General features: G+C 36.5%; 1 long non-coding RNA gene across 2 annotated transcripts; it reads left to right on the forward strand.

Annotated features, from left to right (window-relative positions):
• Positions 1–9,021: 9,021 nt before the first annotated feature.
• On the forward strand, positions 9,022–11,760 carry LOC105440722. 2 transcript variants are annotated; one of them, XR_004061794.1, is made up of 3 exons: positions 9,022–9,856; positions 10,222–10,284; positions 10,757–11,760. It is a non-coding gene; the product is annotated as an uncharacterized LOC105440722 (long non-coding RNA). The 2 variants fall into 2 exon arrangements; XR_004061793.1 differs by having other exon boundaries at positions 9,022–10,284.
• The last annotated feature ends 958 nt before the right edge of the window (positions 11,761–12,718 follow it).

A 12,718-nucleotide genomic window follows, 5' to 3' on the forward strand; every position in this document is an offset into this window, starting at 1 on the left:
CCCTTTCAAAGGGATGTGGGGTCAGGATCCATCTAATGGCATGTATGTACATTCATTATGGGGAAGCTAGCCTAATAAAAAAAATTAATATTTTCCTCCAAAATGCTGAACCACCCCGGCCCTTACAGTTTCGGCCCAAAAAGTTGTGATAATTCAAATTTTTACAAAATTTGCCCCTACCCCCCTGTCAAAGGGATTTTGGGGGTCAGTATCCATCTAATGGCATGTATATACATTCATTGTGGGGAAACTAGCCTAATAAAAAAAATAATATTTTCCTCCAAAATGCTGAACTACCCCGGCCCTTATTACAGTTTCGGCCCAAAAAGTTGTGATAATTCAAATTTTTACAAAAATTGCCACTACACCCCTTTCAAAGGGATGTGGGAGTCAGGATCCATCTAATGGCATGTATGTACATTCATTGTGGGGAAACTAGCCTATTTAAAAAATATAATTTTTTCCTCCAAAATGCTAAACTACCCCGGCCCTTACAGTTTCGGCCCAAAAAGTTGTGATAATTCAAATTTTTACAAAATTTGCCACTACGCCCCTTTCAAAGGGATGTGGGAGTCAGGATCCATCTAATGGCATGTATATACATTCATTGTGGGGAAACTAGCCATTAAAAAAAATATATATTTTCCTCAAAAATGCTGAACCACCCCGGCCCTTACCATTTCGGCCTGAAAGTTGTGATAACTCAAATTTTTCAATATTTGCCGCTACGCCCCTTTCAAAGGGATATGGGGGTCAGGATCTATCTAATTGCATGTATGTACATTCATTATGGGGAAACTAGCCTATTAAAAAAATATATATTTTCCTCCAAAATGCTGAACCACCCCGACCCTTACCATTTTGGCCTGAAAGTTGTGATAACTCAAATTTTTCAATATTTGCCACTACGCCCCTTTCATAGGGATATGGGGGTCAGGATCCATCTAATGGCATGTATATACATTCAATGTGGGGAAACTAGCCTATTAAAAAAATATTATATTTTCCTCCAAAATGCTGAACCACCCTGGCCCTTACCATTTCGGCCTGAAAGTTGTGATAACTCAAATTTTTCAATATTTGCCACTAGGCCCCTTTCAAAGGGATATGGGGGTCAGGATCCATCTAATGGCATGTATATACATTCAATGTGGGGAAACTAGTCTATTAAAAAAATATAATATTTTCCTCCAAAATGCTGAACCACCCTGGCCCTTACCATTTCGGCCCGAAAAGTTGTTATAACTCAAATTTTTCAATATTTGCCACTACGCCCCTTTCAAAGGGATGTGGGGGTCAGGATCCATCTAATGGCATGTATGTACATTCATTATGGGGAAGCTAGCCTAATAAAACAAATTAATATTTTCCTCCAAAATGCTGAACCACCCCGGCCCTTACAGTTTCGGCCCAAAAAGTTGTGATAATTCAAATTTTTACAAAATTTGCCCCTACCCCCCTGTCAAAGGGATTTTGGGGGTCAGTATCCATCTAATGGCATGTATATACATTCATTGTGGGGAAACTAGCCTATTTAAAAAATATAATATTTTCCTCCAAAATGCTGAACTACCCCGGCCCTTACAGTTTCGGCCCAAAAAGTTGTGATAATTCAAATTTTTACAAAAATTGCCACTACACCCCTTTCAAAGGGATGTGGGAGTCAGGATCCATCTAATGGCATGTATGTACATTCATTGTGGGGAAACTAGCCTATTTAAAAAATATAATTTTTTCCTCCAAAATGCTGAACTACCCCGGCCCTTACAGTTTCGGCCCAAAAAGTTGTGATAATTCAAATTTTTACAAAAATTGCCACTACGCCCCTTTCAAAGGGATGTGGGAGTCAGGATCCATCTAATGGCATGTATGTACATTCATTGTGGGGAAACTAGCCTATTTAAAAAATATAATTTTTTCCTCCAAAATGCTGAACCACCCCGGCCCTTACAGTTTCGGCCCAATAAGTTGTGATAATTTAAATTTTTACAAAATTTGCCCCTACCCCCCAGTCAAAGGGATTTTGGGGGTCAGTATCCATCGAATGGCATGTATATACATTCATTGTGGGGAAACTAGCCTAATAAATTTTTTTTAATATTTTCCTCCAAAATCCTGAACCACCCCGGCCCTTACCATTTTGGCCTGAAAGTTGTGATAACTCAAATTTTTCAATATTTGCCACTACGCCCCTTTCATAGGGATATGGGGGTCAGGATCCATCTAATGGCATGTATGTACATTCAATGTGGGGAAACTAGCCTCTTAAAAAAATACAATATTTTCCTCCAAAATGCTGAACCACCCTGGCCCTTACCATTTCGGCCTGCCAAGTTGTGATAACTCAAATTTTTACAAAATTTGCCACTACGCCCCTTTCAAAGGGATGTGGGGGTCAGGATCCATCTAATGGCATGTATGTACATTCATTGTGGGGAAACTAGCCTATTTAAAAAATATAATTTTTTCCTCCAAAATGCTGAACCACCCCGGCCCTTACAGTTTCGGCCCAAAAAGTTGTGATAATTCAAATTTTTACAAAATTTGCCCCTACCCCCCTGTCAAAGGGATTTGGGGGGTCAGTATCCATCTAATGGCATGTATATACATTCATTGTGGGGAAACTAGCCTAATAAAAAAAATTAATATTTTCCTCCAAAATGCTGAACCACCCCGGTCCTTACAACTTCGGCCTGAAAGTTGTGATAACTCAAATTTTTCAATATTTGCCACTACGCCCCTTTCAAAGGGATATGGGGGTCAGGATCCATCTAATGGCATGTATTTACATTCATTGTGGGGAAACTAGCCTATTTAAAAAATATAATTTTTTCCTCCAAAATGCTGAACCACCCTGGCCCTTACCATTTCGGCCTGAAAGTTGTGATAACTCAAATTTTTACAAAATTTGCCACTACGCCCCTTTCAAAGGGATGTGGGGGTCAGAATCCATCTAATGGCATGTATGTACATTCATTGTGGGGAAACTAGCCTATTTAAAAAATATAATTTTTTCCTCCAAAATGCTGAACCACCCTGGCCCTTACAATTTCGGCCCGAAAGTTGTGATAACTCAAATTTTTCAATATTTGCCACTACGCCCCTTTCAAAGGGATATGGGGGTCAGGATCCATCTAATGGCATGTATATACATTCATTGTGGGGAAACTAGCCTATTAAAAAAATATAATATTTTCCTCCAAAATGCTGAACCACCCTGGCCCTTACCATTTCGGCCTGAAAGTTGTGATAACTCAAATTTTTACAAAATTTGCCACTACGCCCCTTTCAAAGGGATGTGGGGGTCAGGATCCATCTAATGGCATGTATGTACATTCATTGTGGGGAAACTAGCCTATTTAAAAAATATAATTTTTTCCTCCAAAATGCTGAACCACCCCGGCCCTTACAGTTTCGGCCCAAAAAGTTGTGATAATTCAAATTTTTACAAAATTTGCCCCTACCCCCCTGTCAAAGGGATGTGGGGGTCAGGATCCATCTAATGGCATGTATGTACATTCATTGTGGGGAAACTAGCCTATTAAAAAAATATAATATTTTCCTCCAAAATGCTGAACCACCCCGGCCCTTACAGTTTCGGCCCAAAAAGTTGTGATAATTCAAATTTTTACAAAAATTGCCACTACGCCCCTTTCAAAGGGATGTGGGAGTCAGGATCCATCTAATGGCATGTATGTACATTCATTGTGGGGAAACTAGCCTATTTAAAAAATATAATTTTTTCCTCCAAAATGCTGAACCACCCCGGCCCTTACAGTTTCGGCCCAAAAAGTTGTGATAATTCAAATTTTTACAAATTCTGCCACTACGCCCCTTTCAAAGGGATATGGGGGTCAGGATTCATCTAATGGCATGTATTTACATTCATTGTGGGGAAACTAGCCTATTTAAAAAATATAATTTTTTCCTCCAAAATGCTGAACCACCCCGGCCCTTACAGTTTCGGCCCAAAAAGTTGTGATAATTCAAATTTTTACAAAATTTGTCCCTACCCCCCAGTCAAAGGGATTTTGGGGGTCAGTATCCATCGAATGGCATGTATATACATTCATTGTGGGGAAACTAGCCTAATAAAATTTTTTAATATTTTCCTCCAAAATCCTGAACCACCCCGGCCCTTACCATTTTGGCCTGAAAGTTGTGATAACTCAAATTTTTCAATATTTGCCACTACGCCCCTTTCATAGGGATATGGGGGTCAGGATCCATCTAATGGCATGTATGTACATTCAATGTGGGGAAACTAGCCTCTTAAAAAAATATAATATTTTCCTCCAAAATGCTGAACCACCCTGGCCCTTACCATTTCGGCCTGCCAAGTTGTGATAACTCAAATTTTTACAAAATTTGCCACTACGCCCCTTTCAAAGGGATGTGGGGGTCAGGATCCATCTAAAGGCATGTATGTACATTCATTGTGGGGAAACTAGCCTATTTAAAAAATATAATTTTTTCCTCCAAAATGCTGAACCACCCCGGCCCTTACAGTTTCGGCCCAAAAAGTTGTGATAATTCAAATTTTTACAAAATCTGCCACTACGCCCCTTTCAAAGGGATATGGGGGTCAGGATCCATCTAATGGCATGTATTTACATTCATTGTGGGGAAACTAGCCTATTTAAAAAATATAATTTTTTCCTCCAAAATGCTGAACCACCCCGGCCCTTACAGTTTCGGCCCAAAAAGTTGTGATAATTCAAATTTTTACAAAATTTGCCCCTACCCCCCTGTCAAAGGGATTTTGGGGGTCAGGATCCATCTAATGGCATGTATATACATTCATTGTGGGGAAACTAGCCTAATAAAAAAAATTAATATTTTCCTCCAAAATGCTCAACCACCCCAGCCCTTACCATTTCGGCCAGAAAGTTGTGATAACTCAAATTTTTCAATATTTGCCACTACGCCCCTTTCAAAGGGATATGGGGGTCAGGATCCATCTAATGGCATGTATATACATTCATTGTGGGGAAACTAGCCATTAAAAAAAATATATATTTTCCTCCAAAATGCTGAACCACCCCGGCCCTTACCATTTCGGCCTGAAAGTTGTGATAACTCAAATTTTTCAATATTTGCCGCTACGCCCCTTTCAAAGGGATATGGGGGTCAGGATCTATCTAATTGCATGTATGTACATTCATTATGGGGAAACTAGCCTATTAAAAAAAATATATATTTTCCTCCAAAATGCTGAACCACCCCGACCCTTACCATTTTGGCCTGAAAGTTGTGATAACTCAAATTTTTCAATATTTGCCACTACGCCCCTTTCATAGGGATATGGGGGTCAGGATCCATCTAATGGCATGTATATACATTCAATGTGGGGAAACTAGCCTATTAAAAAAATATTATATTTTCCTCCAAAATGCTGAACCACCCTGGCCCTTACCATTTCGGCCTGAAAGTTGTGATAACTCAAATTTTTCAATATTTGCCACTAGGCCCCTTTCAAAGGGATATGGGGGTCAGGATCCATCTAATGGCATGTATATACATTCAATGTGGGGAAACTAGTCTATTAAAAAAATATAATATTTTCCTCCAAAATGCTGAACCACCCTGGCCCTTACCATTTCGGCCCAAAAAGTTGTTATAACTCAAATTTTTCAATATTTGCCACTACGCCCCTTTCAAAGGGATGTGGGGGTCAGGATCCATCTAATGGCATGTATGTACATTCATTATGGGGAAGCTAGCCTAATAAAAAAAAATAATATTTTCCTCCAAAATGCTGAACCACCCCGGCCCTTACAGTTTCGGCCCAAAAAGTTGTGATAATTCAAATTTTTACAAAATTTGCCCCTACCCCCCTGTCAAAGGGATTTTGGGGGTCAGTATCCATCTAATGGCATGTATATACATTCATTGTGGGGAAACTAGCCTAATAAAAAAAAATAATATTTTCCTCCAAAATGCTGAACTACCCCGGCCCTTACAGTTTCGGCCCAAAAAGTTGTGATAATTCAAATTTTTACAAAAATTGCCACTACACCCCTTTCAAGGGGATGTGGGAGTCAGGATCCATCTAATGGCATGTATGTACATTCATTGTGGGGAAACTAGCCTATTTAAAAAATATAATTTTTTCCTCCAAAATGCTGAACTACCCCGGCCCTTACAGTTTCGGCCCAAAAAGTTGTGATAATTCAAATTTTTACAAAATTTGCCACTACGCCCCTTTCAAAGGGATGTGGGAGTCAGGATCCATCTAATGGCATGTATGTACATTCATTGTGGGGAAACTAGCCTATTTAAAAAATATAATTTTTTCCTCCAAAATGCTGAACCACCCCGGCCCTTACAGTTTCGGCCCAAAAAGTTGTGATAATTCAAATTTTTACAAAATTTGCCCCTACCCCCCTGTCAAAGGGATTTTGGGGGTCAGGATCCATCTAATGGCATGTATATACATTCATTGTGGGGAAACTAGCCATTGAAAAAAATATATATTTTCCTCAAAAATGCTGAACCACCCCGGCCCTTACCATTTCGGCCTGAAAGTTGTGATAACTCAAATTTTTCAATATTTGCCGCTACGCCCCTTTCAAAGGGATATGGGGGTCAGGATCTATCTAATTGCATGTATGTACATTCATTATGGGGAAACTAGCCTATTAAAAAAAATATATATTTTCCTCCAAAATGCTGAACCACCCTGACCCTTACCATTTTGGCCTGAAAGTTGTGATAACTCAAATTTTTCAATATTTGCCACTACGCCCCTTTCATAGGGATATGGGGGTCAGGATCCATCTAATGGCATGTATATACATTCAATGTGGGGAAACTAGCCTATTAAAAAAATATTATATTTTCCTCCAAAATGCTGAACCACCCTGGCCCTTACCATTTCGGCCTGAAAGTTGTGATAACTCAAATTTTTCAATATTTGCCACTAGGCCCCTTTCAAAGGGATATGGGGGTCAGGATCCATCTAATGGCATGTATATACATTCAATGTGGGGAAACTAGTCTATTAAAAAAATATAATATTTTCCTCCAAAATGCTGAACCACCCTGGCCCTTACCATTTCGGCCCGAAAAGTTGTTATAACTCAAATTTTTCAATATTTGCCACTACGCCCCTTTCAAAGGGATGTGGGGGTCAGGATCCATCTAATGGCATGTATGTACATTCATTATGGGGAAGCTAGCCTAATAAAAAAAATTAATATTTTCCTCCAAAATGCTGAACCACCCCGGCCCTTACAGTTTCGGCCCAAAAAGTTGTGATAATTCAAATTTTTACAAAATTTGCCCCTACCCCCCTGTCAAAGGGATTTTGGGGGTCAGTATCCATCTAATGGCATGTATATACATTCATTGTGGGGAAACTAACCTAATAAAAAAAAATAATATTTTCCTCCAAAATGCTGAACTACCCCGGCCCTTACAGTTTCGGCCCAAAAAGTTGTGATAATTCAAATTTTTACAAAAATTGCCACTACACCCCTTTCAAAGGGATGTGGGAGTCAGGATCCATCTAATGGCATGTATGTACATTCATTGTGGGGAAACTAGCCTATTTAAAAAATATAATTTTTTCCTCCAAAATGCTGAACTACCCCGGCCCTTACAGTTTCGGCCCAAAAAGTTGTGATAATTCAAATTTTTACAAAAATTGCCACTACGCCCCTTTCAAAGGGATGTGGGAGTCAGGATCCATCTAATGGCATGTATGTACATTCATTGTGGGGAAACTAGCCTATTTAAAAAATATAATTTTTTCCTCCAAAATGCTGAACCACCCCGGCCCTTACAGTTTCGGCCCAATAAGTTGTGATAATTTAAATTTTTACAAAATTTGCCCCTACCCCCCAGTCAAAGGGATTTTGGGGGTCAGTATCCATCGAATGGCATGTATATACATTCATTGTGGGGAAACTAGCCTAATAAATTTTTTTTAATATTTTCCTCCAAAATCCTGAACCACCCCGGCCCTTACCATTTTGGCCTGAAAGTTGTGATAACTCAAATTTTTCAATATTTGCCACTACGCCCCTTTCATAGGGATATGGGGGTCAGGATCCATCTAATGGCATGTATGTACATTCAATGTGGGGAAACTAGCCTCTTAAAAAAATACAATATTTTCCTCCAAAATGCTGAACCACCCTGGCCCTTACCATTTCGGCCTGCCAAGTTGTGATAACTCAAATTTTTACAAAATTTGCCACTACGCCCCTTTCAAAGGGATGTGGGGGTCAGGATCCATCTAATGGCATGTATGTACATTCATTGTGGGGAAACTAGCCTATTTAAAAAATATAATTTTTTCCTCCAAAATGCTGAACCACCCCGGCCCTTACAGTTTCGGCCCAAAAAGTTGTGATAATTCAAATTTTTACAAAATCTGCCACTACCCTAGTAGTTTTGTGTGTTGCGAAAATATATTTTTTCCCTATTTTTTTCCTATTTTTTCCCTATTTTCTGGAAATGCAGACTATTTTTTCCCTATTTCCTTCAAGAAAATAGGAAAAAAATAGGGCTATTTTTTTCCTATTTTCAAGCACAAACTATTTTTTCCCTATTTTTTTCACCTATATTTTTTTTCAGACTATTTTTTTCCTATTTCCTATAAAAAAACAGGAAAAAAATAGTCCTATTTTTTTCCTATTTTCAAGTACAAACTATTTTTTCCCTATTTTTTTCACCTATAATTTTTTTCAGACTATTTTTTTCCTATTTCCTATAAGAACACAGGAAAAAAATAGTCCTATTTTCAAGCACAAACTATTTTTCGCCCATTTTTTTTACCTTCAACTTTTATGGACTATTTTATTCCTATTTTTTTTAAAGAAAATAGGAAAAAAATAGTTCCATTTTTTCCTATTCTCGAGTACCAAACTATTTTTTCCCTATTTTTTCACCTTCATCTTTTTCAGACTATTTTTTGCCTATTTTCTCAAAAAAAATAGGACTATTTTTTCCCTATTTTTTCATCTTAATCTTTTTCAGACTATTTTTTCCCTATTTTTTCACCTTATTCTTTTTCAGACTTCTTTTTACCTATTTGCGAGTACTATTTTCTTCCTATTTTTTGCACTTAAATTTTTTATGACATGATACAAATTTGTAAACTATTTTTTGTCTATTTTCTAAACTTGCATATTTTCATTGTTTATGACTGGCATCCTATTCAAAAAGCCCGCTTCTCCTGCCATTATCTCTGTTGTTCATTTTGCGACTTATTGGTTGTTTTTAGCTGTGGGGTCACATATTGAATAGTGAGCTCAAAGATGACCATAAATAAACAATGTGTAAAAAGAAAATGTACGAAATTTCAATTTTGTTCCTTTATTAATATTCTTGATTTTATTTACAAACTATAGTAGTGACTAGTGCACTCAAAGATAACCATACATAAACCATGTGTAAAAAGAAAATGTACACATAGAAATTTCAACCAAAAAAAAATCTCCTTTATTAATAGAAAAAAAAGCATTCGATCGAGATATTCCCGTTCTATGTGTGCGCAAAGTTTCAACGTAGAGGACAGTACGCAAGTACGTAATTTGAAAATTACCCGTTATTTTTTTTCCCCACTGACACTGCTGTGCGCATCGGACTTTTGCTGATTTTCGTTCATCAAACGTCTCCAAATCACACCAAAATGTCTTCCAGCAATTATTCTAGCGATGAAATTTCATCAAGAGATAGTGACTCCTCATACTCCGATGCCTCCTTATCCCATTTTAGTGATTCTTCCCAAGAAAATGAGCCCGACTAATGTTCAAAATATTACTAGTCCCACTCGTAGAGAAACGAGTTTGTTGTCGAATTACGGACCATCGACGAGCGGAACTGGCCCCAGAAAACAGCTAAAAAGGTACGTTTATTTCTGAAACTTAATTATATTATGATATATATATTTTTATTGTGTCTGTTGTTGAATATAATGCTACTTCATAGACATAGTAGGCCTATAGAATGTTATTTTACGTATCAATTTTCCCATGTAGCTAGTGTTGAGGTTGTAGACTACACAACTTCTTAGTGAAGTGTAGTGAATCTCCAAGTGCAGTGTAGTGTCTGTTAGTGAATGAGTGAATGTAAACAAACGTGATTACAATAAATCCACGTAAAAAATTTCAGATTTTGTACCATTACTACGTCTGTCAATTATTTTGCCTTGCATGATATAATGTTTTGATGTGGTTTTAGGCTAAATTGTATCTCAAATTATTTTTCTAGGAATCAGAAAACACAACGCAAGAAGAAGAGCAAGTCTTCCAAGTCCGAGAGTGTGTCTGCGAGGTATGTCCTTACTAAGTAGAAATCTAAATAAAATATTAGAGTAGTTTACCTCATCATTATGCTAGAACAATAATTTGCAGGTGGCACAAGTTCTACCTAGATCTACATTATTTTTCTCTTTCCTTTTTATTTTTTTCTTCAACAAATTGTTCCTTTACTATTTTCTTTTCTGTGTTTTATGTTTTATTTTATGTATGTTCACCCAATATATCTAAGAATAAAATAACTCTAATTAATTGCCTACCTGAGTGGTTTACATTTTATGCACCTTGACAGCTCTTTGATGACTCCGTTCGTCGTCAGCCTGGCATCTTTTTTGCTATCATACTTTTGTACACACATGTTCTGTGCCTTTGAATTTTTCATTATGAAATACATAAATACTTGTACTAAGTATTAATTGCATGTTCATAAATGTACCAATGCATGATTATTCTAACCCCTAACTCACATTTCATTTATATCTTTACAGATCAATTGAAACTAATCAAGCTACAATGTACATGTAACGTACAACCACCATTCGATGCCTGTGAACAGCATGACCAACATCCGTATCCTTTACATTAGTATTTGTTTCCATTTTATTATGTAATTCTTATGTCTAATCATTGAGATTCATAGGCAAGTACAACATGTATGTTTACACAATGAGTGCCTGCATATTGTGAAGATAAAGGACCATAAGACCATTACTTATGATACATGGTAATGATGGTATACTTTGTAAAACTATTTGAAAATAGTAGCATGTAAGTCTGTCATTTTCTTGTTTATATATATCTCAATGACATGACATGTCATTGATTTTGTAGTAAGTGTTTCTAGATTATGATGATTGTATTAAGATTTTGACAGTTCAATTGAGATTGAGAAAATTATGTAACATGTCAACTGTACAATAGAGCATGCATGCATTGTTGAAAAATCTGTTTTATGATTTATTTTATTTTGTTATCTTTGTAAATAACGAGAATTTTTTTTTTACTTGTCATGATTTTCTTGAGGTTTGAAAATGTTATTACATTATTAAGAGCACTTTGCAATTAAATTGTAATAAAAGAGACAGAAAACAACACTCTCATGTCAAGAATACTGCTTTATTTGGTTACTAGTGAGGGAGAGAGCTTGTGATCGCCTGGCATATCCACATCGGCTCAGTAATAGTCCTGAAACTCACCTGAATACTTTATTTGAACAAAAATAGAAAGCTACATTCTAGGTGGATGATATTTTTTTAAGGCGGAGGCATATAGGAGACGCAGTCGCATTTGTCTTGTTTTTTTTTTTTAGAGTATAATCATAGCAAACCATGAACAACTCTATTACTACAACATGTACACTACAGTACTTAACCAAAGATTGTAAATATCAGTTAAGTTCTTTTATTTATTTGCTTATATGAACACACATACTATACTAAACTCATGTCATTGTGTTTACCTCTCGAAAATAAAGTACATGTATTTTATTTGACACATTCCCTTTTATTATTTTTTTTTGTTACAGTCCACTGCCATTATAACGAGGTGCTCGGGACCAAGCTAATTTCCTTGTTAAAATGAAATCAAAATTTTGGTCTGCGTTACATAGTAATACTGATGATTCAACATTTTGGCGCTTGAGGACACTTGCACTTGCACACACACGCACCACTTGACATGACATGTCATTGATTTTGTAGTAAGTGTTTCTAGATTATGATGATTGTATTAAGATTTTGACAGTTCAATTGAGATTGAGAAAATTATGTAACATGTCAACTGTACAATAGAGCATGCATGCATTGTTGAAAAATCTGTTTTATGATTTATTTTATTTTGTTATCTTTGTAAATAACGAGAATTTTTTTTTTACTTGTCATGATTTTCTTGAGGTTTGAAAATGTTATTACATTATTAAGAGCACTTTGCAATTAAATTGTAATAAAAGAGACAGAAAACAACACTCTCATGTCAAGAATACTGCTTTATTTGGTTACTAGTGAGGGAGAGAGCTTGTGATCGCCTGGCATATCCACATCGGCTCAGTAATAGTCCTGAAACTCACCTGAATACTTTATTTGAACAAAAATAGAAAGCTACATTCTAGGTGGATGATATTTTTTTAAGGCGGAGGCATATAGGAGACGCAGTCGCATTTGTCTTGTTTTTTTTTTTTAGAGTATAATCATAGCAAACCATGAACAACTCTATTACTACAACATGTACACTACAGTACTTAACCAAAGATTGTAAATATCAGTTAAGTTCTTTTATTTATTTGCTTATATGAACACACATACTATACTAAACTCATGTCATTGTGTTTACCTCTCGAAAATAAAGTACATGTATTTTATTTGACACATTCCCTTTTATTATTTTTTTTTGTTACAGTCCACTGCCATTATAACGAGGTGCTCGGGACCAAGCTAATTTCCTTGTTAAAATGA

This window comes from Strongylocentrotus purpuratus, unplaced genomic scaffold (assembly GCF_000002235.5).
Source record: "Strongylocentrotus purpuratus isolate Spur 01 unplaced genomic scaffold, Spur_5.0 spur5_scaffold_6, whole genome shotgun sequence".
Lineage (NCBI taxonomy): Eukaryota > Metazoa > Echinodermata > Echinoidea > Camarodonta > Strongylocentrotidae > Strongylocentrotus > Strongylocentrotus purpuratus.